Source organism: Podarcis erhardii (assembly GCF_964252035.2).
Source record: "Podarcis erhardii genome assembly, chromosome: 2".
Classification (NCBI taxonomy): Eukaryota; Metazoa; Chordata; class Lepidosauria; order Squamata; family Lacertidae; genus Podarcis; species Podarcis erhardii.
The window spans coordinates 66,847,446-66,874,171 of record NC_138498.1 but is presented as its reverse complement, the minus strand read 5'-3'; the positions used below and the strand labels follow the sequence as shown (position 1 = coordinate 66,874,171).

The 26,726-nt window shown below is 39.4% G+C and overlaps 2 protein-coding genes across 3 annotated transcripts in view; one reads left to right on the top strand and one right to left on the bottom strand.

Moving 5' to 3' along the window:
• The window catches only part of SGCD (sarcoglycan delta), a 394,603-nt gene that overhangs the window by 290,998 nt on the left and 76,879 nt on the right, over nucleotides 1-26,726 (bottom strand). Inside the window, exon 2 of the mRNA XM_081851583.1 lies at nucleotides 20,978-21,033. The gene's annotated coding sequence lies outside the window, so the exon portion shown is untranslated. The remainder of the gene's footprint in view (nucleotides 1-20,977; nucleotides 21,034-26,726) is intronic.
• LOC309336095 (syncytin-2-like) overlaps nucleotides 1-26,726 on the top strand; it is a 396,307-nt gene that overhangs the window by 308,852 nt on the left and 60,729 nt on the right. The gene's annotated exons all lie outside the window — the stretch shown is intronic.

The following is a 26,726-nucleotide window of genomic DNA, read 5'->3' as shown; positions in this document are numbered from 1 at the left end:
CTTTAAATGAGCTACCTTCAAGGGCGTTTTCCTTTTGCAACTTAAATTTCAGGTATCAGTTTTGGCAATAAAATGAATGTGAAAATATTATCATTCACACAAGCAGCTTTCTAGCTAAATTCATAATAAAAGTTTTAGATTCAACAGTCAAACCAAAGTCAAAGTTGCAAACTCATCCAATTCAAAGTCAGACAATTCACAGTAGTTGTGAAATCTAATACTCAGAGCTTCAGTGTAATGATAAATTCCCATATCTGCAGTAGTCACTTTTGCAATAGTACTGTATATGAACTTTAATTGCATTGGGCCATAGAGTATTATTCTGGCTCAATATAAGGTGCCAAGGAACCAATCTAGAAGTGTTTCCTTGTGGGGGAACAGGCTTGATTAGATCTTTCACTTGAAGCAAAGGAAACTCCCAGCTTTGTTTGCCTTCTTGGGACTAAATTTTCATTCCCAATCATAAAACATCATATGAAAACAATAACTTTAACAAAAGTAGATTGCATTGAATGTTAAACAAGATTTTGTATATTCCCTCCCATCCACCACCCCCCTCCACTAGCGGAGCCTTCCTTAACCTGGTGATCCCAACATGTTTTAGACAACAGCTCCCATCATCCCTGATGCTGGCTGTGGCTGTTGGGCTTTAGAGACCTGCAACATCAGGATGGCATGAGGTCGGGGAAGTTTTTGCATCATATATTCTCCCTCCCTTGTCTCATTTTATTGCTTTGCCTATTCAACGAAGACAAAACTGTAGGTTCAGTGGGGAGGGGAGTTAAAATGCTAACAACAAATTATTTATTTCGGGCTTAAAATATAGAAATTACAATTCACAGGCACATATCAATACAAGGTATTATTTTGGTTTTAAAGACTTCATCCAAGAAGACTTTCTTACCTGAGAAGGCAAGAAAATTATGCACTTTTTCCTTTAAGCTATTTATAAAAAATAATAATGGAAACATTCACATTTTATGCTTCCCTTTTTTAAATACTAACCTACAACTAATTCAAGACATTTTATAGACTAATTATTATTATTTCTATGCAGAGATTTGTATTAGCCAATTCTAAGGCTGTGGACCAGATGGGCCATCAGCCTAACTCAGCAGCAGAATTCTTCTTAGGTTCTAATGTTAAGACTACAGTCGTGTGACAACAGGCCTAGTTTTTCCAGTCTTCTGTGCTACCCAAGGCCATAGCCAAATTTTGTGGGATCTTTGGCACATCTAATAAAATTGGAAAGTTAATAATTCAAAGAACTGATCAACAACCAAGAGATGGAGGTAAAAGATTCTTTGCTGAAACATGTACAGAGGAAGGTAGCCAAGATCATCAAGGGTCTGGAAACCAAGCCTACAGTTAAGGCAATTGGGTATGTTTTGCCTGGAAAAGAGGAGACCAAGAAGAGATAATAGCCACCCTCAAACATCTAAAAGGCTGCCACATGGAAGATGAAGCAAGCTTGTTTTCTCCTGCTCTGGAGGGTAGGACTCAAACCAATAGATTCAAGTTACAAGAAAGGAGATTCCAATTAAATGTCAGAATTTTGGACAGTGAGTACTGTTTGACAGTGGAACAGACTCCCTTGGAAGGTGGTGGACTCTTTTTCTTTGGAGGTTTTTAAACAGAGAATGGATGGCTAAATGCCATGTAGGATTTAGGTGAGATTCTTCCACTGCAAGGGGTTGGACTAGATGACTCTCAGGGTTTCTTCCAACTCTACAGTTCTATGATTCTATGCTTTCAGATTTCTTGGGGACATATATTTTATTAATGCAGTAACATGGTTAACGTATCATATGGTAGGGTAACTCCTATTGTAACCTGCAACGCATTCCTATTCAAACTCAACACAGAGATTCATACAGCTTTGGAGGCTATGACTGAACTACTCCCCTCCTGGTAACACTGGGACTATGCCATGTTGTTTCGATCTGTTGTTTTTATACTGCTTTTAATGATTTATCACTGTTTGAGGGAAATATTGAAAGCTCCCTTGGATGCTTCTTTAACGGACCAGAAAGACACAAACTTTCTTCTTCTTCTTCTTCTTCTTCTTCTTCTTCTTCTTCTTCTTCTTCTTCTTCTTCCTTAAAAAAAGTATTAAAAACTAGACATAGGCACTGAAATTCAAGTGAAACTTCTTTCTGCTACTGAGTGAGGAGACAGGTATCAATTCTTTGTCTGCCCCTTCAACCACGCTACAACTTTAATTGAAGACTTTATTTGGAAATACAACAACTAAATATATAGATATTCTAGGATTACAAAGGGGAACTGCCTGCCCTAAACATTAAATGGTTTTGTCCATGGGAGAGTGGGCAGACAGATGACCCACCCTTAGCCTGGCCACATGTCTGTAAATAGGTTCAATCCTAGGTCAACTAATCACATGTTGGGAGATAAAGGTGAAAGGAAAAGGCATTTCAAGAAGCAAGGACCCCTTTACGATTTCCCAGTCTTCACCACCCAGGATACCAGGCATTCTCCTGAGCCTCTATTGGTCACTCTGAAAGTATCCTGACAGATCCCCCTCCCCCCAAGATTTCAAAGTCTTCAAATAAATGAAGTGTACTTTAAACACTCCTACATACACACACACCTGAACGGACAGTTTGAAAACATTACTCATCCTTTGTGCCATTTCTATGAAAGAAACTAGAAGCAAACTTGTTTAAATCAATCTGAAAGCCACACGAAACCCACAATTTATGTCGAAGCAGACTTGCTGTACACTATATAACAAACTGTTCTGTCCTCTTTGTAAATAAGATTCAGCCTGAGCAAGCCTGCTCCTTGGGGAACCAATGCTTTAGTGTGAATTGCTACCACTCAGAAGTAATGGAGTGAGATTGCTCACGCCATTACTTTAAATGGTTTGAGGCCATACAGTCCCCAATTTCATTAGTTGCATTTATATATACAGACCTTCCTTAAAGCTCTTGAATACAGAGGTGTGTAAATGTTAGGATGTTGCTTTTCCCTTGTCGTAAGTGGAACAAAAAACAGTGCCACAGCTCTGTAACAGGTTAAAGAACATTAATCAGAAGTTCTGCTAGGCTGATTTTACTCTACAACCCAGTTTCAGCTATAAATTTGAAAGGGTGATCTATTAAAAGGCAGCATTCTTTCAGCATTGGTAAAGGGTCATCTGAAATTCCCAAAGAACATGCACAGAACCTGAAAGGGATGGATCTAATCTTGACTGAGGCTTCTGAGCTGAACAGCATCTTGGCCTGTAAGCTGACTGCTGAACCTTGAAAGCTACCTTGTTAGACATACTACAATCATATTACAGACTGACATCTGAGTTAGGGACCTCCAAAGTCCATTTCAAGCCAACCTATACAAAACTTGTCAATTTTAATGATGTGTTATACAGAGAATCAGCTGATACAATCAATAGTTCACCAGATAAAAACTTCATGAATATGGTCTCAAGACTGAACTCAAGCAGTAATGGGCTAGTTTGTGAACTTGTGGTGCTGTGGCATACTATTGTTTTATGTGGCTTCAGGAATTAACACAATTAGTCATACCTGTGCAAACTGTTATGTGATTTAATTAATGAATGGAAACAAACAATTCACCAGCCAGAAATTTCTATGCTACTGTCTTTTGCACTGGCTTCATTACAGTACACCAATATTATGTGTGCAATTTAAATAGCAGAGAACAAATAATGAAGAGAAGTACAGCTTAATAAAACTGGCTCAATTTACATACACAGAAGTATTTACAGGTCAAGGGCTTATTTCATTTCAACCAAGATCAATGGGTGACAATCCTCTAAAAATGTTGCCGCTCTGAAAATGGTAACTACAATATCATAGTAAAGGTAAAGGGACCCCTGACCATTAGGTCCAGTCGTGACCGACTCTGGGGTTGCGGCACTCATCTCACTTTATGGGCCGAGAGAGCCAGCGTACAGCTTCTGAGTCATGTGGCCAGCATGGCTAAGCTGCTTCTGGCAAACCAGAGCAGTGCACGGAAACGCCGTTTACCTTCCCGCCGGAGCGGTACCTATTTATCTACTTGCACTTTGACATGCTTTCGAACTGCTAGGTTGGCAGGAGCAGGGACCGAGCAATGGGAGCTCACCCCGTCGCGGGGATTTGAACCACTGACCTTCTGATCGGCAAGTCCTAGGCTCTGTGGTTTAACCCACAGTGCCACCTGCGTCCCTTGCAATATCATAACATGGCCTAATTTTTGCAATTCTAATACCTTTACAATGAAGAATCTAGATATATCAGCACATCATAACATTTGAGAATGCATAGTTCTAAACATAACATGGTTGTCCTGAATTACAAAAGATAAAAAAGAGGGGGAAGTGATCCAATGTATCTTCAGCTAATCAATTACTATGAGCTTTCATTTGGGTGAATACTCTTATCTTTATATTTAAAAATGAAATGGTAAGAAGCGTAATAAATAAGGTATTAGAAGAAGAGCCCTGCTGGATCAGGCCAGTGGCCCAGCTCACCCAGCATCCTCCTCTCACAGTGGCCAACCATATGCCTATGGGAAGTCCGCAAGCAGGGTCTGACAACAGCAGCACTCTCTTCTCCTGCAGTTCCCAGCATGGTGTTCAGAAACATACCTCACCCGACTGCAGAGGTAGAACATATCCACCAGGATTAGTAGCTATTGATAGCCTTAGCCACCATAGATTTGTCCATCTTCTTTTAAAGCTACACAAGAAGTATAACAAACGTGTGTATTCACCCTACCAACACACACACACACACAGAGAGAGGGGGCAGGGAGAGAATGTTTATAGCTGCAACTCAGTGCCAAATTGGACGTGACATTGGAAAGCCTGCGATTGAATTTCCCACATTTGTTCATTTACCAAAAGAAAAAGTTGGAGCAGTTGGGCTGAATCATGTGGGAGATATCATGGGAATGGGGTTTAACCCCTTTTCCCCCCTGTACCATTTTTTCCAGTCTGAACTGGCAACTATTTAACTGTCATTATTTCATGATATACAGTAATTTTTGCCATACAATATGTTTGGACGTAGAAACCTGGCAAAGGATTTTTCTGTGCAGCTACCCAGTATTTCTTTATACATTTGGTTCTGCCCTGAGAAATCAAGACCAGGCCGTGGACTTTGCTGCGCCCTAGTCTTGCTTCAGCTTCCATTTAAAGACTGGGTGCCTCAGTCCTCAAGGTTTCCATTCCCAGCTTGCTAATTTAAGACCACAGCTTGAACTATATGTTCACAATGATATACACTCATTTACAACTTAAAAATAATTTGCAATATCCACTTCAGACTCTTACAAAATGAATAAAATAACATTTATAGGCAAGACCACTGTCAGATTAATCTGGTGGTTAAGTTTCTTCTCCAAGGTGACCAGACATCATAGTCATCTGTCTTTTGGAGATCCTATTGGCAGAGCTTGTCAAGACATTTGTCATATGTCGCCTCATGAAATGGTCCTTGAATTGTACATATGCATGAAAACAGAGCAGTAATTCAAACATCAATCTTCAATTCATGGCAGCTGTGAAGTACATAATCCAAAATAACACAGACCAGTTCATCTGAAGTGCAAATGACTGGTCTGAAAACAGCACAAAACTCAACAAGGGAGTTTCAAGCAGTCTTGCATGCATTGTGACAGAAATTCTGAAGATGGAATGAGAATTCCAGGGTGACTATCAGCAGCTTTGTACTTCACGTTGCATTAGCAAGTTTCAAATTACAGTGGCAGCACAGGAAAAAACAAGTTCTTCTTCCCTTCCTTTCAAAGAAACCTTGTGTGATCCTTAATTACGACGATTTCAGTCTGAATTCCTTTTATCCTTTGAGAAAGATGACTATTACAATTTATAAGAGCTAGAGACAGAACAACCTCTACAGGATAGGAGAGCCAGGGTATTAATCTCTCAGAATACAGAAGTACATGCTTCCCTCATGCCTTATGATAATTAAGTGGGTGTGTTGTGTTTGGGTTGGACGGCTGCCCAGGTGAAAACAGGGAGAAGGCAGGAGGGGGCTCCTACATATGAGGGGGAGGAGAGAGAAACAATACATGCCAGAAAAATCATAATGGTTTTTTTAAAAAGCACCCCCTGGAGATTGTGGGCTGTGCAGCAGACATCAGTGCTGAGGCACAGGAACCTACTTAAAAGGGTGGCAAGCAGCACAACCTGCCTTTGGAAATTCTGCTTCACATCGCCAGAGGCCAATGGCACTCCACAGGATACCTAAAACTGCAAGAATGACTACTAGCTCTGTATTAAAGAGATTTTAGTATGAGGGGAAATTCCTGAAAGATACAGTCTGTGGCAATTCCTCTGTGTGAGGGGTGAATTGATTCAAAGTTTTTGATTTGAGAATTAGAATTGTTAATATTTGACGGCACTTCAATTAAAGAAGAAATTCCCACAGTGCATTGTTATATACAGAGCAGCAACAGCAGCAGCAATTTGTGCAGATTGATCATTTTTTATGCACAAGCTGCCATTCTCATTTTGTTACTTGACACAGTACATGGGATCCTGACCTGGTGAAAGGAACTTGTATTAAGCTGTCCCTCTGTGGCTGGTATAGAGACATTCTGTGCTTAAATAGATGCACAATCTCCACAGTTCACCTGCTGCCTTAAGAATGCTATAAGGGAACCAGGGGAAGAAACTCTGTAAGTCTAAGAGCATATAGTATGTAAGTCTTACAACATATAGTATAGTGAAGACTAAGATATAAATCTTAAATAAATAACAGGAGGCTCCCTGAACCTCAGCAACAACTGTTCAGGAAAGCACAAGAAACTAGAAGGTTTTTTTTAAAAAAAAGAAAATTCAGAGGGGGAAAATGTGCATTTCTGGAAGTGACTTCAACTGATTTGACATTTTCTTAGAGCTAAGCCAATAACTAAAATAAAACTGTATGCAGGACATATATCAGGGATGGGGAACCTGTGGCCCTCCAGATGTTGCTGAACAACAGCTCCTATCATACCTGAATACTGGCCATGCTGGCTGGGGATGATGGAGGTTGGGAGTTCAGCAAACTCTGGAGAGTCACAGGTTCCCCATCCTTGCTATATACAGAAGCAAATGGGGTGGAAATAATCTTGTAAAATGGCTTCAGTCCAAATAAGGTTTCTCCCACAATGGCACAACTAGTTTAAGTACAGTTAAAAATAACCTGCAGCATTGGTCAATCCTTTATCATGAACGGGTATTTCCAAGATGTTCAGAACTGAAGATCATAGCCTCCATACCACTCCACTGGCACTAGCTTCAATGAAACATAATGGACCTTTCATATCCAGGTCAAATATGTTCCCAAAACATGTTATCAACCTTCCTAAGAGTACTTGGTAAGTTGCTAAAAGAGCTGCAAAATCCCCTTTCTTTCTTTTTACAAATCTCTTTGGAGCCCAAATACTGTCTTTCCTGTTTATATTAGATCAACAGGATGACTTTCTTCTCCTTTCCTTCATTATACTCAACATTGTGAAGCCTGAGTACCCATAAGTTAGATGGCAGAAATGTGGGGTGATCTACAACATATTGTTACAGATCTGGTGTAACAGAGTTTGGAGGTTCACCTATAACTGCTAGAGTTAGTTAATATTAGAAATTAATTAATGGCAGAATTTAGATAATATTTGGAATAGTGAAGGGGGGACAGCAGGCCAGTGAGAAATAGAGGCTAAGCTTCTTTTCCAGGTCAGGGTCTTGCCTGGGGTAGAAGTCATTAAGAATGACAAAAGGTGGTGGAAGCAAGTCATTGATTAACCAATCAATGGAAACCATCAAATAGGCAGGAGGCTCTGCTGATGAGGGAAGGAGGTTGTCAAGGTGACAGAGGCCTGTGAGGTCCCACAGAATAAAATGTGTCCTTTTGAAATTTAAAGGTTGAGGAAGAAGAGGGAGAACTGATGAGCATCTGTGAAGGCCAGAACCATAAAGGCAGACTAGGAGAGAGGCATGGAGATATCTTGAAATACCATGCAGGACAGGCTCCTCCTGAGGTTTGAATGTGTGAAATATCTCTCCATTGAAAGTTTCCAGTGTAAATATGTGAAAATAAGTAATATTTCAAAGACACTGTTTGAGTGCCAAGACCCCTTGGAATCTTATGCACTGCTCAGCAGAGATTGGGGTGGCCAGTAACAATATCCACTGCTTATGCCTACCTAGGAAGCCAAGAATGGGTTTTACTATTTTACCTCTTACTGCATAGAACTTTTGAATATGCAGCTCTGAGAATATGAAGCCACTTAATAAGACTCATTTGGAGATATTAGAGCATATGGTTGAGTTTTTAAGGTTCAGTAAAGATCAGAACTTGTTTCTCTTTACAGTATTTACAAAACCCTTTGCAATTTGATTTGTTTACAGATAGATACGTTTCACTGAGTCTGCATCAAGCAAACCAAAAGGAAGGAGATCTACTGTCCATTCATTCACAATGGAATGTTCATACAACCATCTCATGCAGCTGGATACTCTGTTAAGCGTCATAGGTTAATCATAGTGGTCCTGTTAAGAATTGTTAAAGCAAAATTTAGAAGATTGGATGCACACATTTTACAAGGGGAAAGAAGCAGACATGTTATTCTCTTTCCAAGTTCATGAGCAATGGATGGAAGAAAGAAGCCACACTGCAGACAGGCACAGATAATTTCCTATTGTAATGGAAGCCTTAAACAACCTCAGCTACTTATTCTATAATTTCTTTGGATCCTAGCAAATTGCAGTTATTTGTTCAAAACAAAATGAAAAGGCCCATGATATAATAGAGCAATTTGAGCAGTGAAGAATGCAACACCTGTAATTCAATTTCATGGCAGCTGGTTTCACAACATGCTTCCATAGCACAGTTATGATATAGGAAACTTCTCTGAGTGTAACAATTCTTTCCCTAGCAAGCCAGGCTCTTAAGACACAAGTGAGCTTTAAATAGACAAAGACTATAAACAACAAGCAATCTGTATCTTACTTCCGCTTCCCTCAGTTGCTCAAGCTTTGCTTTCTTGCCTGCCCTTATGTAAACTGTTTCCCCACTTTATTTCACATAAAGAAAATAGGAATTACTAAAAAGAAAATCTCACCCTTTTTTAACACTGGAGATATTTCATGCTGTATATTTATTAGGACTAACCCAAAAGTCACAAAAATATGGTAAGTTTCCAGAACTTTTCATCACACAAGATGTTATCAATGTAGTGAATGAAGGATGAAAATTCAGAAAAGGAAAATAAAAAACAAAAAGTACAGAAATTAGACTGATGCACTTGGATTTGTACAAATGGGTAGGTTTCCACTTTGAACTAGGATGGAACCAGAGTGCAATCACTTAAATAAAAAAGGGGTTAAGCAGTTTTAAAACTGATCATGGGAGAAAGCCATTTGTTTGAGTTCTACCCTCCAGAGCAGGAGAAAACAAGCTTGATCCATCCTCCATGTGACAACCCTTCAGATATTTGAAGATAGCTATCATATCTCAGTCTCCTCTTTTCCATGCTAAACATACCCAGCTCCTTCAGTCATTCCTCAATAAGGCTTGGTTGACCTCCTCTGCACACGTTCCAGCTTGTCAACATCCTTCTTAAATTGTGGTGCCCGGAATTGGACACAGTATTCCAGGTGTGGTCTGACCAAGGCAGAACCGAGCGGTACTATTATTTCCTTTGATCTGAACTTCTGTATACTTCTGTTGATACAATCTAGAATAGCGTTAGCTTTTTTTGCTGCTGCATCACACTGTTGACTCATCATAGGCTTGTGATCCACCAAGATCCCTAGATCCTTTTCACATATACTACTAGTAAGCCAGGTTTCCTGCATCCTTTATGTGCATCTGTTTCTTCCTGCCTAAGTGCAGAACTTTACATTCCTCCCTACTTAAATTCATTTTGTTAGTTTGGGCCCAGTTCTCCAATCTGTTAAGGTCATTTTGAACCCCCATTCTGTCTTCTGCGGCATCAGCTACCCCTCCCAATTTGGTGTCAACTGAAAATTTGATGAGCATCCTCTTAGTTCCTTCATTCCTTCATCCTTCATCTTTATAAAGACGTCGAGGTGGTAGCAGTCTGGGCATCAAAGAGAAATCCTAAACTAGTAAACCCCCAAAGAGGAAGAATCCACCACAGAATTGCTATGTGTTTCAATACAGGGCCCCAACAGTAATTTAGTGCTATTGATATATAAATGTGCCCCTCCACCCCCCACGCAAATTGCCCAAGGTAGTATTGAGATTACATTCTCAACCAAGGAGGGATGCAAAAGAAGTGCTGTAGTAATGGGTGACTTCAGTTACCTCATATAAATGAGTTATATGTGTGCTCCAGTAATGACAAAGAGATAAAATTTCTTGACACCTTTTCAGGAGTTGTCAACCTTTTTGCACCAGGGGACACATTCTAAGAAGGTGGATGGCTCAGATGGTTAGAGCATGGTGCTGATAACACCAAGACTGGAAGTTCAATCCCCATATGGGTGGTGAACCAGATGATCCTCAGGGTCCCTTTCAACTCTATGATTCTAAGGTGTTGTGGGTGCCAGTCACAAAATGGCTGTTGTGGGTGTATGACATAACAAAGTGACTGCTATGGGTGTATCGTACTGCAAAGTAGCTCCCATTAAAGCTTGGCATTTCTCAATTCCTTCATCCAAGTCATTAATAAAGACGTGCCACAATGTCTGCCACATTTAAAAGGGCAGAAAAAATGGTGCTGGCATGCCTCCCTCAATCATCTGCCCATCCATGGGGAAAAGGCACCTCCATCAGCTACTACCACCCTTGTTCACAAACAGAAGCCCTTTGTGTTAAGAACCTGCCCCTAAATTTCTGGGGCAGTGTTCTTATTGATGCAAATTATTCTAAATGACCAGGGATTAAAACCAGCCCTGTAAGGTAGTATTGCTGTCACCAATTATGCGAATGACGCCTGAGCCCGGAAACTCTCAGGTCTTAAAGGATATCCTTAGGTTTTTAAGAGAGGCTTAAAACCATGCCAAAACTGAAGAGGTAGATTTTATTAATAATAAATAAAATATCAGCATATAAAAATAGAACTGGTAAACCAATAGAAAAATAGAAATGAAGAATATAAGAGTACAAGAGACAAAACAATAATAAATAATAATAATAAATTTTATTTATACCCCACCCTCTCCGGCCAGAGCCGGGCTCAGGGCGACTAACACCAGTAAAATTACAATAAAAACATAATGGAGGGGGGATGACAACAATTTAAAATACAGGTTAAAATTCAAATTAAAATGCAGCCTCATTTTAAAAGTAGCCCATGGATCAAAACTGTAAGGGGAGTGAAAGCATAAGGGTCAGGCTGAGTCCAAACCAAAGGCCAGGTGGAACAGCTCTGTCTTGCAGGCCCTGGGGAAAGATGTCAAGTCCCGCAAGGCTCTAGTCTCTTGTGACAGAGCGTTCCACCAAGTCGGGGCCAGTAGTGAAAAGGCTCTGGTCCTAGCTGAGACCAATCTAACCACCTTGCGACTTGGTAACTCCAAAGTGTTGCCGTTTATGGACTTAAGGTCCTCCGCGGGGCATACCAGGAGAGGCAGTCTTGTAGGTACATGGGTCCTAGGCTGCATAGGGCTTTAAAGGTCAAAACCAGCACCTTAAACCTGACCCTGTACTCCACTCCGTACATTACCAATAGAGCAAAGACATCAAAGAAACACAGCAAGTAGCACAGATGTCAGAAAGAAAGTTGTAATCCAAAAGGGAGGCAAAATTTCAGGCCACAAACGTATTACACAGATTGTTGGGTATCACACAAACATGCTATTTAAAAAATTTATTTTTCATTTTTATGTTTCTGCAAATGTGCTAGAAGCTATAGTATAAAAGCACCAATAACAGGCAGCGAAAATAGCAGGTTTTCTAACTGGGTTGTGAAATTGACCAGAAGATGTTTCTAATAAAATCTGATGCTGAAATTGACTCAACAAGGGATCAGGTGTTCTCATTTGAAATCCATACAACTTACAGCCTGATCTGCAACTCAGAAGTAATCTTGGCTGTAATTCCCTTGGTCTGTGCTGCAGGCACTCTTCTTACAAGCCTCCCCACTTTTCTGCAATTATAGTGCTTGAGAAATGTAAACACCCACCTACCCTAAAAATAGGGTTTGAACCCTCTTCAAAACAGCAGAAGGTAGCATAGGTAATGATCAATAATGGACTGGGAAAGGGTAGGGGACAACTATGTCCATAGGGCTATGCCATATTGACCATGTGGATGGAACACACACAGGTGTCCACACCAAAAATGGCATTAAACTTAGAAGCATAGACCATAAATTGTAATTCCAATTTTGGCTTACATAGGAAAAGAGCAATTATCAGTAGCATTAAGAACCCTTTGTCCAGACAAAGTATTGGAGTGGGTATCATTAGGCATGATGGGAGCTGTAGCCTAACATCATTTGAAGGGCCATAGTAAATACGCTACTTATATTTACAGGGTGAGCCTACCTGCATTACCTATGTGGGTTGTTTTTTAAATACCCATAGAGACTTATCTGAAAGTCACATCATTAAGCTTATTAGAATGTTGAAGCATTAGGCTAAATATGTGTTGGATTTTATGACACTGATACAACACTGAAACTCCCAATAATATAACTAGGCTGAAAGTCAGAGACCAATTCTCAGCAGTTCATCAAACTAATTACCCAACAACCCCAAATCCTTCCTTTCTGAAAACTAAAGTTTCTTTACTTTTACCTCTGTTACTAAATTTGTGTAATTAAACCCATTGTGAAGATCAACACACAGAGAGAAGAAATTAAAGTCAATTAAGCTTTGTTTCATCCCACAGCACTTGATTTAGTTTATTCCAAAACCTACAATGTAATCTAGTTGAGTGTCACACAGACCCCTTCAGGCCTGAGTGAAAACAGTTCCTTAAACTCAATAGGAAACGACTGGCTTTAAAATCTAAAGTTCCACAGGTCTATACCCATCAGTGCTTTCCCTCCATAGCCTCTTAATTAACTCTGTGGTGTGCTTTGTTACAAATATGAAACTCCAAATGAGCAACAGAGGCCTCTTAAAGCTTTCAAATTCCTTGTATGATCAAAGAGTTCTGTGCCCAAGCTTTAAAATTTAAAATGATATTCTACCATAGACTGAAGAGTAGCAGCATGCCATCTGTACAGATCCAAATTCCTGCAATAGGCAGGGTCTTTGTTTTGTTATCAATGATCGGAGAGGGGAAAGAGGAGTTCTAAACTGAAATAACTAACTTCAGAGATTAACTCAATTTCAATGGTTTTAATTAAAGGGAAACCATGGCTTAGCATGAGCGGACACATTTCCCAAATCAAAATCATGCCTCCTGCACTCCTCCCCAGACTTGCTACAGCCGTGCTACCTGGGGCAGAGCTATGGTTTAAGTCAGTGTTATGCCTGAACCCAAGTTCATGGTCTGTCTTGCTTCAGACAAGCACCAAGGTGTGCTCTTCTTTGACAGTTTATCAACAGAATCAAAGGAGGAGTGCAGTGCCTGCAATGTGCTTGTTTGCAATGTGCACTAAGCCACGGTTTGGCTTAATGTTATATGCAAACTGGGGTCATGTGGATGAAAACTCTATTGCAGTGGCATATATCTGAGTCAGTCAAAGATGGGTTTGAGAGATTCCAAAAAACAAATATGAATTTACGCAACATAGTTTTTATTTGGTGTTATCAGTCTGTATTCTATTACTTGATTAGCCAGAAGCAACTGTATTTTTTCTATCCACTGGTTCACTGATGATGAAAAAATTCTTACTCTGACAGTAATCTAGCTTTAAATAAGCCAGCTGCAGTCTATAATACCATCCTTAGCAAACTACTCATCTCTTAAGATGGATTTAGCTGGTGCAATAAACATTATGAGAGCCACATCACATACATGAATACTTTAGTATGCCTGCACCACTGAATCAACAGGTGGTTCATAACATATACATAGTGTGATAAGTCTAGCAAACCACTGGATGAACAGATGGTTCATGCACATACTGCAGAAGCCTAGAAAATGATAGATTTCTGAAGTGTGATAGGCTTTTGGGCTCTGATGCAGACTGGATACTAGCAATCTTGTGCATGGAAGCTGCGGGAAACAAACACATAACAGAAGCTGAGATCCATTTGCATGTGTGCATTCAAAGATGGAGTCATGGGTCTACTCTAACAATGCACGGTGATGCTCTGTTTGCAGTAGGATCACATGTGAAGTTATCTGCATGGAATGCAGATTGGATTTGTCATTTTCCTGCATGTAGCGGGATCTTCAGGGTAACCACAGGTTCAAAAATCCAACTGTGTGGGATAGAATATCAAGGTGATTTACCATGAAAAGTGGTAAATTAGAAAAATGAGAAAACTGAAAATGCAGATTGGAGTCCCTTGGAAACAAGTCAACAGGGTTTAAAACCGCAAGTTATTTTCCCCACAGTCCAACAGACAGATTTTAATATCAATATTCATATTTCTACATTTTGGAAGAAGCTTAAATGAATGTGCATTAGGAACACAGGTGACATCTAACCACCTATTTCATGGATACACTTTGTAAACACACCTTTCTTTAAAGCAAAGCATTTTTAATTACAGGAAAAACAGACCTGTAGAACAAGCATCATTGTATTTCACCACTACTGAGTACATATGGTAAATGAATATATTCGGGTGTCATTAGGATGAAGTATGGCAGATTTGGAAGTAACTTATTCTCTACTAAGATCTAACCATGGGAATAATCCTTCTATCCCCTTTCATCTTTGACAATATTTTAAATTAAGGCTAGATGTTCTTGCCAATGGTCCAAACAATGCATAGGAGTCCTGCTTGTGAATGGATTTCCTGCTGCCTTCTTATGGAAAAGGATCCATATTCTTCACACAGGCATTCAGCACAGGGCACTTGAAATATTTTTCCCCCTTAGCAAATAATAGGAAATCTATGTGCAGGGCTTTAAATCATGCCAATCACTGACACTGAACAAAATCCACAAAATATCATTGCTGCACAATTCTCATTAATTTGTATGAGTTCTAGATGAAAGCGCTACTCGTTGGACTGAACCCAGTATGAATTCAGCAGGGGATCAATGTATTTTATTTTATTTAAAATATGCCTTTCCTCATATTGTACAAGACTTTCCTGTGTGGTTTTCTCTGTGAAAGAGGTCAGATCATGTAACACAAGGGCAGTATCCAGCTTAAACAACAACAACAACAACAACCATATTTGAATTTGTGCTCCTCTTTCCCCAAACAAAGAACTCCAGGTGGTTTACAATAATCAAATATCAAATATATGATGCAAAACAGTAATACATAAAAAGCCCTAGTGAGCATTTGACATAACAAGCATTTGACATAACATTTGACATAACAATAGCATTTGACATAACATGCAAACAATTTCATCAAGTAGTAAGAACAACAATTCATAAAACAACAGTAGAAATTTTAAAAAGGAAAAAGCATTAATATGCCATACAAGAGAAGGAAAGAACTCAATTAAAGCTTTGAAATGAGACTGGAATCAAACTGGCAACTAATGACAATCAAGCAGAACAAGTGTAATATGTCTGAAACGTCTTGTTCCAGTCAATAGCCTGGCAGCATCATTTTGCAACAGTTACAATTTCTTAAAAGTTTTCAAGGGCAACCTCACAAACAGGCATACCTCATTCTATTGCAGTTTGTTTCATTGTACTTCACAGATACAGTATTGCTACACACACACACACACACACACAAACAGACTTGAAGGTTTGTGGCAAGCTTGTATCCAGCAAGTCTATCAGCACCATTTTCCCAAAAGCATATGTTTACCTTGAGTTTCTGTGTCACATTAATTAAGGTACGCAGATTGGGTATTTTTTTAAAAAAAATACATAATGCTATCGCAAACTTAAAAGACTGTGGCGTAGTGTAAACGTAACGTTTATATGCGCTGGGAAACCAAAGAATTTGTGTGACTTGTTTTATTGTGATATTTGCTTTATTGCTGTGGTCTGGAATCGAACCCACAATATCTCCAAGGTATGTCGGTAGCTTATTCTGGAGCTAGCTAGGTTCTGAGTATCTGCAGTGGGGTTCTATTTCATCAAGTAGGCCCATAGCTGATATACCAGCCAAATCTGGTAAAGGCACTCCTTGCCACTTATGCCACTTGTACATCTAACACTAGCGCTGTGTCAAAGGGCAGTGCAATCTCATTCAAGACATGCTGCCCCCACATGCTGTCCACTTTGGGCTCTAGCTTCACACACCCATGTATGTGCCCCCCTCCAAAAAAAACCCAGATCAGCCCTGAGGGGATGCAATCCTCAACAGAAAAACGGTTTCTCACTCCTGTTTTAGGCAGGTGGCAAAGACAGCTACAAAAGTCATTTTGGTGTTGTTGTTTTTAAAAGCAAGTCAGTTATAGACCTTGGAAGGACTCCTTCAATTCATCGAAATGACTCTGACTGAGAGAAGCTCCTTTGGGGGACAAGTGGGAGACAAGGTGATTCTTACCAATTCTGCTTTCATCCAGTATCCTCCAGTGCTACCACCTCTTGTTATTCTGGAGCATGGGTAGGCAAACTAAGGCCCAAGGGCCATATCCAGCCCAATCGCCTTCTAAATCCGGCCCGCGGATAGTCCGGGAATCAGCGTGTTTTTACATGAGTAGAATGTGTGCTTTTATTTAAAATGCATATCTGGGTTATTTGTGGGGCATTAGGAATTCGTTCATCCCCCCCCCCCAAAAAAAAATATAGTCCAGCCCCCCACAAGCTCTGATGGACAGCGCACTGGCCCCCTGCTGAATAAGCTTGCTGACCCCTGTTCTGGAGGGTCCCCAAATCCTCTGCTGCAGATGTTCAGATGGTTCAGGGGGAATAACTAAAATTCGCCTCCCCCCTTCCACCAGTGGGAGTCTCCCTCACAGGAATTTATAATCCAATCCATTATATTTCCCAGCTTTAAACTGGATTAAGTATTTGTGGTAGAACTTAACTTGAATATGAAGTAAAAGCTGATCAAAAGAGCCATGCATACCCTTACTGTCACTTGTCAGCAGCAACAGGAATTAACAAGTCTCAGTACTGGTATCCTACTATACGCAGTGAAACTCCCAGTCGCAAATCCTTATGTCAACTTCACGGTTTCATTTATTATTAAATCGGTCATTTGCATGTTTTGTTTTCCTTTTGTAAACAAACTCAAAATAAGGCTGTTGGGACCACAAAATCAATCCACGGAAATTTCCTAAATACACTTATCCTAGGGCCATTCCGATGCTGCTTTCGGAATGACAGCTGGCACCTGTGGCCTTCTGTGAAATGCTTTCTGACACTGATGGAGTGGGACAGGTGGCCAAACTGGCAGAATGTGCTGCATTTGATTGATAAAGCGCTACAAGTGTCACAGGCTTATAGACTGTCATTAACATTCAGCAATTCCTCAGTGTGGGAGGTTCATAGGCAAGCACAACACACAGGCAACTCTAAGAGAATGGGCAGTTGCTTGGAGTGGGGGTAGGAGGCGAGTTAAAATCTATGGAGAGCATTCTTTGATTTTCCTAGTTACTTTGCTTTTTTACCAAAGGAAAACAAAAGTAAAACCAAGGATCACTGCCACCTTTCCCTTTATCTTGGCCTGTTTGTCCAATGTTATCACAAACATTTAAAATCCCACACTGAGCTGTTTAGCTTAACAGCTGCAGACGGCACCATGTCTCAATGTTACTGCACAAAATTGTTTGCTTCTTGATCAAACTAACTACTTTATTTATATATTTATAAAATTACTTCTGTACCACCATGTCATAAATTTTATCATGGCAGTGTACACTGTAAAACATCATTTAAAAATGCAGATAACGATTTAGGTGACAAAAATAAAACTGATGCAGAACTCTGTTGGCACCTTCAACTACTGAATACACAAGCAAGTTTCCTATTATGACACAGGCGGACTACGGTTATAAAAAAAAACCCACGGGAAGCTTGTATTTTGGCAAAGATTTGGGCAGCAAAGTTTGTCTGATGGCATAGCAACTGCCTTTTATTTCAAACTCTTTACATTTAATAATAATAATAATAATAATAATAATAATAATAATAATTTATTTATTTATTTATTTATTTATACCCCGCCCATCTGGCTGGGTTTCCCCAGCCACATTTAAACCTACCCTCTTTAAAAATGCTTATTTATGAGTTATAATTTTAATGTTCCCCACCCAACTTCATATGTATTTTCTCCTAACCCAAAATGTAATAACTTTAAATCAAGACATCATACTAAGAAAAAAAACAACAACCTAAAATCCATATATCAATTCCAGTGCTGGGATGCTAAACAACCCATGCCAATTCATGTTCTTACTATTTCCTCTCCTTTTTATAAAATTATTTATATGCTACATTTGGGGAAAAGCCTACTCAAGGCAGCTCACACTATCACGAAAACCACAGTAAATACAACAATCTAACCAAACCAACAAAGACAGTTATTACAACCACTTAAAAGAATTAATCAGTTATATTCTATAATACAGCTCTGAACAAAAATCCTTATTTGTTGGTGGGGGGTGTATCTAACTGGTCCACAGACAAGTCATGATTTACAGTTTTTGATCACAACCCTATGCAACAGAGAATGGTATTCTGCAGGTGGCTTTGAGAAAGTTTAAAAACTTTATTTATCTCTTGTTAGAAATATGTTCCTGTACATTCCTGTACAGAAAATACATGAAGATTGGGGGGGGGGGGGATGGGACGACACTTTCTAGGTTTTGAAACTACATTCAAAAATGTCTATTTATGAATCAAGAATTCATAGTCCTTTATTTTGAATACTCAAAGTTTGTCTTCTTTAGCCTTTTCCCCTATTCCTGGATTTTTTTTCAAAAAGAGAAAAGGAAAAGAAAGCCTGGACCATTTCAGTGTAGGGGTGCTTTTTTGTTTGGTTTTTTGAGGCCAATGGCAGGGGGAGCCAGAGCCAATGATATAGAGGTAACTCATTTAAATTTTGTTCCATCAACGCAGAGACTAAAAAGGAGTTAATGTAAGGAGTGATTGTAAGAAGACAGGAAAGAAGGGTGGGGGTGCTCACTGAGGGCCGACTGATCCATTCACCCTAATGGATCAGCCTCCTCTGTTTTTAATGTGAACTGTACAGTAAGTTTTTCTTATGTATTTTACTTTCCTCCTTGACCCCAACCAATCAAGGATTGTGTAGCAAACATGATTATGTCATAGCACCATAGAGCCAGTCAGAGTCAGCTACAGTATTGTATTCACTGGGGGTAATTAACAGCTCTCACTTTCTCATTCTGAATGTTGATGGTGGTGGTGGTGGGAGATGGAATGCATTCATATTGCCAGAACAACCTGGCTGATACATAGGTATCTCGCCACACTGTACTACTTTCATTGATTGCCAATAGTGTACTGTAAAAAACCTTTCATCCTAACACATCACTCAGTCATAGTCAGTTATGCATAAAGAGTTGAGGCACAACAGGGATGAAGATTTGGATGTGTAATATATTATGAATGGACAACATCCCCATTTAGATGTGCATTTACACAGCATTATTTTTCAGTGTGATATGGCTTTCAATGCACAGTGAAATGTACATCTCAATCCATACTCTTGCCTAGATGGGCAATGTCACATGGGCTGCATCTGAGTAAAGGATTGTTGAATTGGTTGGCTCAATAATAAGGATAATTTTATATCCTTCCATGGCTCCTATCTCCCTGTGAACTGTTTCATATCCTTTTGCAAAGGAGTGCAGAAAAACAGCAAAAGAGGGGCATTAGAAATGTATGTTTATGTGCAATATTTGGGAAGATGTGGTGTTCGAAAAAAATAATCTAATGTATGACCTATTCCATTTACCTAATATATTTACTAACAAACATTGATTGCTCCTCACTTCAATTCCACAAGGGCAACACAACAAAATTAGGCAACTTGGCAATGGACAGCACTTCATGTTCCATTTTCTATTCCTTATGGTAGAAATGCATATAATTGCTTTGGCAGCATACATGGGGAAAGAGAGTGTGCAGGAAATAACTGACCTTTCAAACAGTCAGAAAGAAGCTCAAAGATGCCTATTTACTGTAGCTCTCTTGGTGATTGATATTAACTATGATAGCCTCCATTCAGGAAGGAAGAATCTAGTCTTCTTATTCTAGGGTTTATAATAAGTGGGTTGTTTCCCTGAAAAATTTGGCTATCAGTAACAGGTTTTTAATGTTAACACTCTGCCTATCTTAAAGCATAGGTTCTAGCATTCTGAAACATGAAAGCAGGCTGCTGAATTTATGCCAGCATCAGCTAGGAGTGCCACATCATAATGGCCTTGTCTCTTTGGATCTAATGGAATTACCTGGTAGGTACTATTTTTCTTCATGTTTTAAATCAAAATAGTCCAATAAGGATCGAGCTTGCTCCAAGTATCTGTAGGGGATGAGGACAGAAAGTCAGGAGGGTATTTTACATTTCTTTTCTTCCATGTTATAAATTTTTGTCTTTTTATATTGTAAACAGCCCAGTGAATAATCATGGAATCCAAGGCAGCGTACATAGTCCCCAGTCAGTTTCCTATCCAGGCACTGACCTGCTTAGCTTCAGCAAGATGGGGGCCTCATGTGCCTTCAGGCCATACTCTTAAAATGAAATGGAGTGTCCTGGAAAAGGCCCCAGCTGGATGAATGGTGAAGATGGGGAGCACTGCATATTCCAACATTTTGCACAGGATTTGTGAAAAGAAGCATTAGTAAAAAGCAGGCAAGTTTTCTCAAAGCCTCTGAGTTTGCTCAAAAGCTGTCTTTTTGATGAGTAGACACCTGTTAATCTTTCAAGTAGATGAAGCCACATGGTGCACTTATCAGTGACAAATAGGGAGAAGGAAAAACCATTAAAGATAAAAGTCTGAACTGAAAGATGATAACATTTCACTTACCTAGGACACTGCCATCCAAGCTTGTAGATATCCTAGCTCAGATGGAGGGCATCTCTCTGTTTAATAATAAAAAGGAAAATAATGACTCATTTGGTGACAACAAATATTCCACAGTATTTTCTGCCTTCTTTGGGGGATGCTGTGCAATGCAAAATGGTTTTTTTAAAAATCCTGTCCTTTAAACAGTTCGTATTATTCTGTGATGGCAATGATCGACTATGAAGCATATCATCATCACCTTCCATGTGAATTCACTATGCAAGTCACTATGCAAAGGTTTTGTTTCTTTACCCCTGTCCAAGGGTAAATGGGTTATAAGAACATTGACAGGGATGATGTGAAAATTATGACTGCATATAAAGTATGATGCGAATTATCATTAGGAGAAAAGGAAAGCTGAATTTGATTTATGTGATAATAAGCAGCAATGTTAAGTAGTTGAGACCGCATTATCTTGTGACTTTTTAAAAGCTTGGCAATGGGCTGTGCTGTTTCCAGTTGTTTAAAGGCCCAGAAAGCACACAGCTAATCGTTTCTCATTTTGTTGCAGGCAAAATCTGTATTCCACAGACAGAACCATAAAGCTCATCTGGAGATTACACAAGGAGACCTAATTGAACAGGCTCTTCAGAGCCAACCCATAAAAGCTGCATGCTGATTGACAGGAGTGAAAGAAGTCTTGAAGCAGTTTTTGGAGAAACAAGCCACTGATTTATATTTAGCAACCTTATTCAAAAGTTTTGTTTAACTGTCCTCTCCCAATCATCAAGACTTCATTTTACTAGGATTCAATTTTACCAGAGAGATCATCTAGATTTTCAGTGCAAGATGGAAACATTTTTTCCTGTGTGAGATGTACATTTGCAAGTGCATCTAGAGCAACCATCTTCTCACTTAAACACAAACTTTCCATATACATAAGCAACAATGTCAAAGCCTCAAATTCATCTATCATTCATAAAAATACACGTATCTCCAAAACTCAAAACAAAACACTGACCATTACAATACTTTAGCTGGAAGTGTCTGGAAGGATCAAGTACAACAAATGAAAGTTCAAAGCAGACACATGCTAAGAGTCTCCATCTGTTTTCCAGAAATTCAGGGCCCAAAGTCTGCAAATAACTTAGTAGTTTAAGAGTTGCAACCCAATCAAAGCCATTTCAATTGATTCATGCTCAGATTTTAAATCCAGTAATGTATCCCACAGGCATCTGGTTGGCCACAGCGAGAACAGGACCCATTGGCCTGATACAGCAGGCTTTTCTTATGTTCTTATATTCTTATCAATTACACCAGCATTTTGCATATTTAAACCATATTTGCATATACACACACACATCTAAATTCTCTGCTTCTCTCAGATTAGTCCTGGAACAACTTTCAACTAAAATAGTTTTCAGCTTTATAGAGTCTTACCTCCCATGTAACACATGACAAACATATACAAATGCAGATATGCATACTTATCTCTGCACTCTGAACCAAGCAAAGACAGTGATGTTTCACACTTAAGAGACAAACAATCTTTTTTAAGTGGATAAAACACTCCCTCTCATACCAGCAACAGCAGTAGCTCTTCACTTCCAGTTGGATCAACGAGCTCTATGGAGACTCACACACAAAAAAAGGCCAATTCTGCTTAAGTGTGGAACCTGAAAGACCAGGGAGGGCAGTAGGCAATTAGTCAGGAGAAAAATGTTGACAGCGAGGTAAATATTTAACAGATATTTTTTGCAGGCCCGATGAGGGTGGCGCTGTGGGTTAAACCACAGAGCCTAGGACTTGCCGATCAGAAGGTCGGCGGTTCGAATCCCCGCGACGGGGTGAGCTCCCATTGCTCGGTCCCTGCTCCTGCCAACCTAACAGTTCGAAAGCACATCAAAGTACAAGTAGATAAATAGGTACACTCCGGTGGGAAGGTAAACAGGTTCACCAGAAGCTGCTTAGTCATGCTGGCCACATGACCCAGAAGCTGTACGCCGGCTCCCTCGGCCAATAAAGCGAGATGAGCACCACAACCCCAGAGACGGTCACAACCTACCTTTTTAAATAGGAAATTCTAGCCTTAAGAATAGTTTGCACGTACGGTATTTATTTAGCAGTTAAGAAGGGGTTCTCACTATATACTGCTTCTTTACAACAAAAACATTTTAAAAACCAGTTAAAACATATAGTTCCACTATTGATCTTTTAATAAAACATTGCTGCAGCAAACTGTATCCTTTCAGATAATCATGCAGAATAGATTGTGTTAAGAGTATGCAAAATCTCCAAAACAGAGGACATTTCTTATAACTTATTGTCTGCTCAGCAGTATGGGGGGGAGGGCCCTGAAGCAATATAGGTTGGTATTCAGTATTTCCTCACTGGACTGGATCCAGTGGCTACTGCACTGTTGAAGCTCTCATTGCCTTCCTGCTACAGGTGAGGAGATGACTATGAGAAAAGAAACTATGCAACTGATGCCATCCTCTCTGAAGCCGAGTGGCCATTTGAATCAGGAAAAATTGGAAACAGAATTGTTAGATTCAAAAATCAAGAATTTGTCGAGAATGTATAACCTGCTGTTGAAATGGAATACTCAGGATGAAATGGTGAAATCAGCTATGATTAAATGGGCACAAGATGTTGGACATAACATAATGGTGGCTGACTGGGAACAGTTATGGACCACAGGTATGAAATTTACGGCATGTAATGCCCTAAGAGAAAATTTAATGAAAATGATTTATAGGTGGTACATGACACCAGTCAAGCTTGCAAAAATTTACTATTTGCCCGATAATAAATGTTGGAAATGTAATGAGACTGAAGGTACATTCTTTCACCTTTGGTGGACATGCCCAAGGATTAAGACATTCTGGGAGATGATTTATAACGAAATGAAAAAGATATGCAAATATACCTTCCTGAAGAAACCAGAGGCCTTTCTCCTGGGCATGGTCGGCCAATTGGTGCCAAAGAAGGATAGAACTTTTTTTATGTATGCAACAACAGCAGCAAGAATACTCATTGCGAAGTATTGGAAGACACAAGATTTACCCACCCGGGAAGAATGGTAGATGAAGTTGATGGACTATATGGAACTGGCGGAAATGACTGGCAGAATCTGAGACCAGGGAGATGAGTCGGTGGAAGAAGACTGGAAAAAGTTTAAAGACTATTTACAGAAATATTGTAAAATTAATGAATGTTAGAAAAATGTTAGATTGAAGTTATATGGCTTTAGTAGAAATGTTATAAGGAATCAAATATAAACAAATTAATAGAGTATTAAAGGAAAAAATAAGGTTAGAATGTGTTAAGATAATTATAGGATAGAAAACAGAGGAAGATGGAAAGGAATTGCTGAAACAATTAACAGAAGTGGAATACAGAAAGGGAGGTGTGAGGAGGTCATTGAAATAAGTGAATGAAACATAACATATTGAAATTATTTGATGTGTTTTAAACTGATTTTGTTTTGTTTTGTTAGTTTAACATGTTTGTGTTATGTAGTGTTTTTGTATTGTATTGTATTGTTCATTTTTTTCTTCTTTCTTTGTTGTTTGTAGTGTTTAAATTGTTGGAAAACTAATAAATATTATTTTCCAAAAACAAAAAACAAAAAACAAAAAAGGAAATGTGGTCCAGGAATAGATAGTGCAATCGAAATGTTAATTTCCAAGAACATGCCAAATTTATGAATCCATTGATTTGCACCATACGCTACTGAAGGAGGCAAATACTGGCATTTTTGCAAAAGTACTATCTGAGAAATGAGACAGGTTCCTGTTTGCAATGGCAGATTGCTGATGTGATTTTTCCTTGGTAAATATCCAGCTTTTCATAATTTAGCATCAGCTGTTTGTACTTATGCCTCTTCTGCTCCTGGGCACCAGAAACACTTTAGGGCAGCTTGACAGCAGGTGTGTGAGCTCAGCAGTGAATGGAACCAGATCTTAAATTAGCAGCACTTGGCTAGCCAAGGCCTGTAATATACTAATCATAAGCTGAATGCTCCCATGAAGCAGCTTGATTTATCTATTTTCACCTTTGGATGCTTAGTTTTTTTTTTTGAATTTGAACTTATTTTTCATTAAAACTTAGGTCATCAAAATGCTTAAGAATGGGTAGAAAGTAGTACACTATGTCATCAAGTAGCTAAACAAGTACAGAACTAAAAAGAGAACAGGGAGTGGAAAGCAGGAAGTGTCTAAACACTGAGGATGGCATTTTCCCTTCTTTTCAGCATTTCTCTCCACACATACCTATGGTTCCTTGCCCAAATCCATCCTAACAAGATCAGTGGAAGCAGCCTTATCACACTTTTATCACCTTTTGGATCAATGCAAATGCAGAGTATCTACACCAGGCTTCCTCAACCTAGGCCCTTCAGATGTTTTTAGACTACAATTTCCATCACCCCTAACTACTGGTCCTGCTAGCTAGGGTTCATGGGAGTTGTAGGCCAAAAACATCTGGAGGACCGAGGTTGATCTACACTGTGTTCCTTTAAGTGAGATGAGCATTTGGGCACATATTCAAAGGCACATCTTTCTGAAAGCAATGCAGTGCAGATAATCAGCATCTATAAGTGCCTTGTTCAAGTAGAAAGGCTGGCAGTGGGCTTATATATATTTGATTCCATGGTGCTGAGTTCAGGGAAATGAAGATGTATTGTAAACTGTATCCAGGAATATCCTCATTCAAGAGAAATGAACTGCAGCTACGTAGCCCTTTCATGTCATCAGGAGTATGTGTTGACTTATACACTTTCTCTCTCTCGCCTGCATGTACACCCAGCTCCAAAACTATCTTGAAGCTTGGTTTAGGGCTCAGAGGATCAACACCGCAACAGAAGTTCCTCTCTTGGGCAGAAGGTAGCACTGAGCTAATGGTACATGTGGGAGCTCTTTTCATTTTCTTTTTGACATACAGTTATCATGGAGGGAAGGAAGAAGATTGCACTCACAGAATGCACACCATGGGACATTGCATTCTCTGACGCCACCCCATAATCATTTAAATTGCAAATGAAGAGTACCCTTTTACAGTTAAAACATCATATGAGGAAGAGAAGTTAGGCTCAAGTCTAGTTTCCCACTCACCAGCTTTGCCCAAACCAACTGAGAATTTTACAGCCTGCCTGCTGGGTGGTTTGTTTGTTTGTTTTGCTAACAATATCAGAGGTCAGCATGAATGCACAAGGACTCCCACTAGCGCCGTAGGACTTTTATTCTATTTTCTCCCATCACATATCTTCTGTATTGGATCAGGGGAGAGGGTTCAGAAGAACCCCCAGAAAAGTGCCCAGGGGCAGGAGAGGGTGACTGTTCCATCAGCAAGCAGAAATAAAAAATGCTTGCTTTGGCAGAGTGATCTGCTTAGTGCTACACTGAATTCTTCCCAATGTATGTTATTATTCATTTCATTTCTATACCACTTTATACTGTTAAAAAAAAACAAAAACAAAGCAGTTTACAACACGTTAAAACACAAAATAAAACATTACTGAAGAAAGTCAAATATAAAGTATACTTTCAATGTAGCATGTTTAGCCCCTGTCACTGCCAGCTGACAGTTTTGGAGAAGCCAGAGGGGCTTTTTTAAAGAAAAAAAAAAGCCTGATATGCTTCAGCAGGCCCCCTGGTATGCTGAAACCTACTCCTGCCATTGCCTTTGGCCAATTTTGGCATCATATATATCCACACATAGGACAACAGTGAGCAATGCCATTGATTAAAGTAACAACAACAAAACAGAA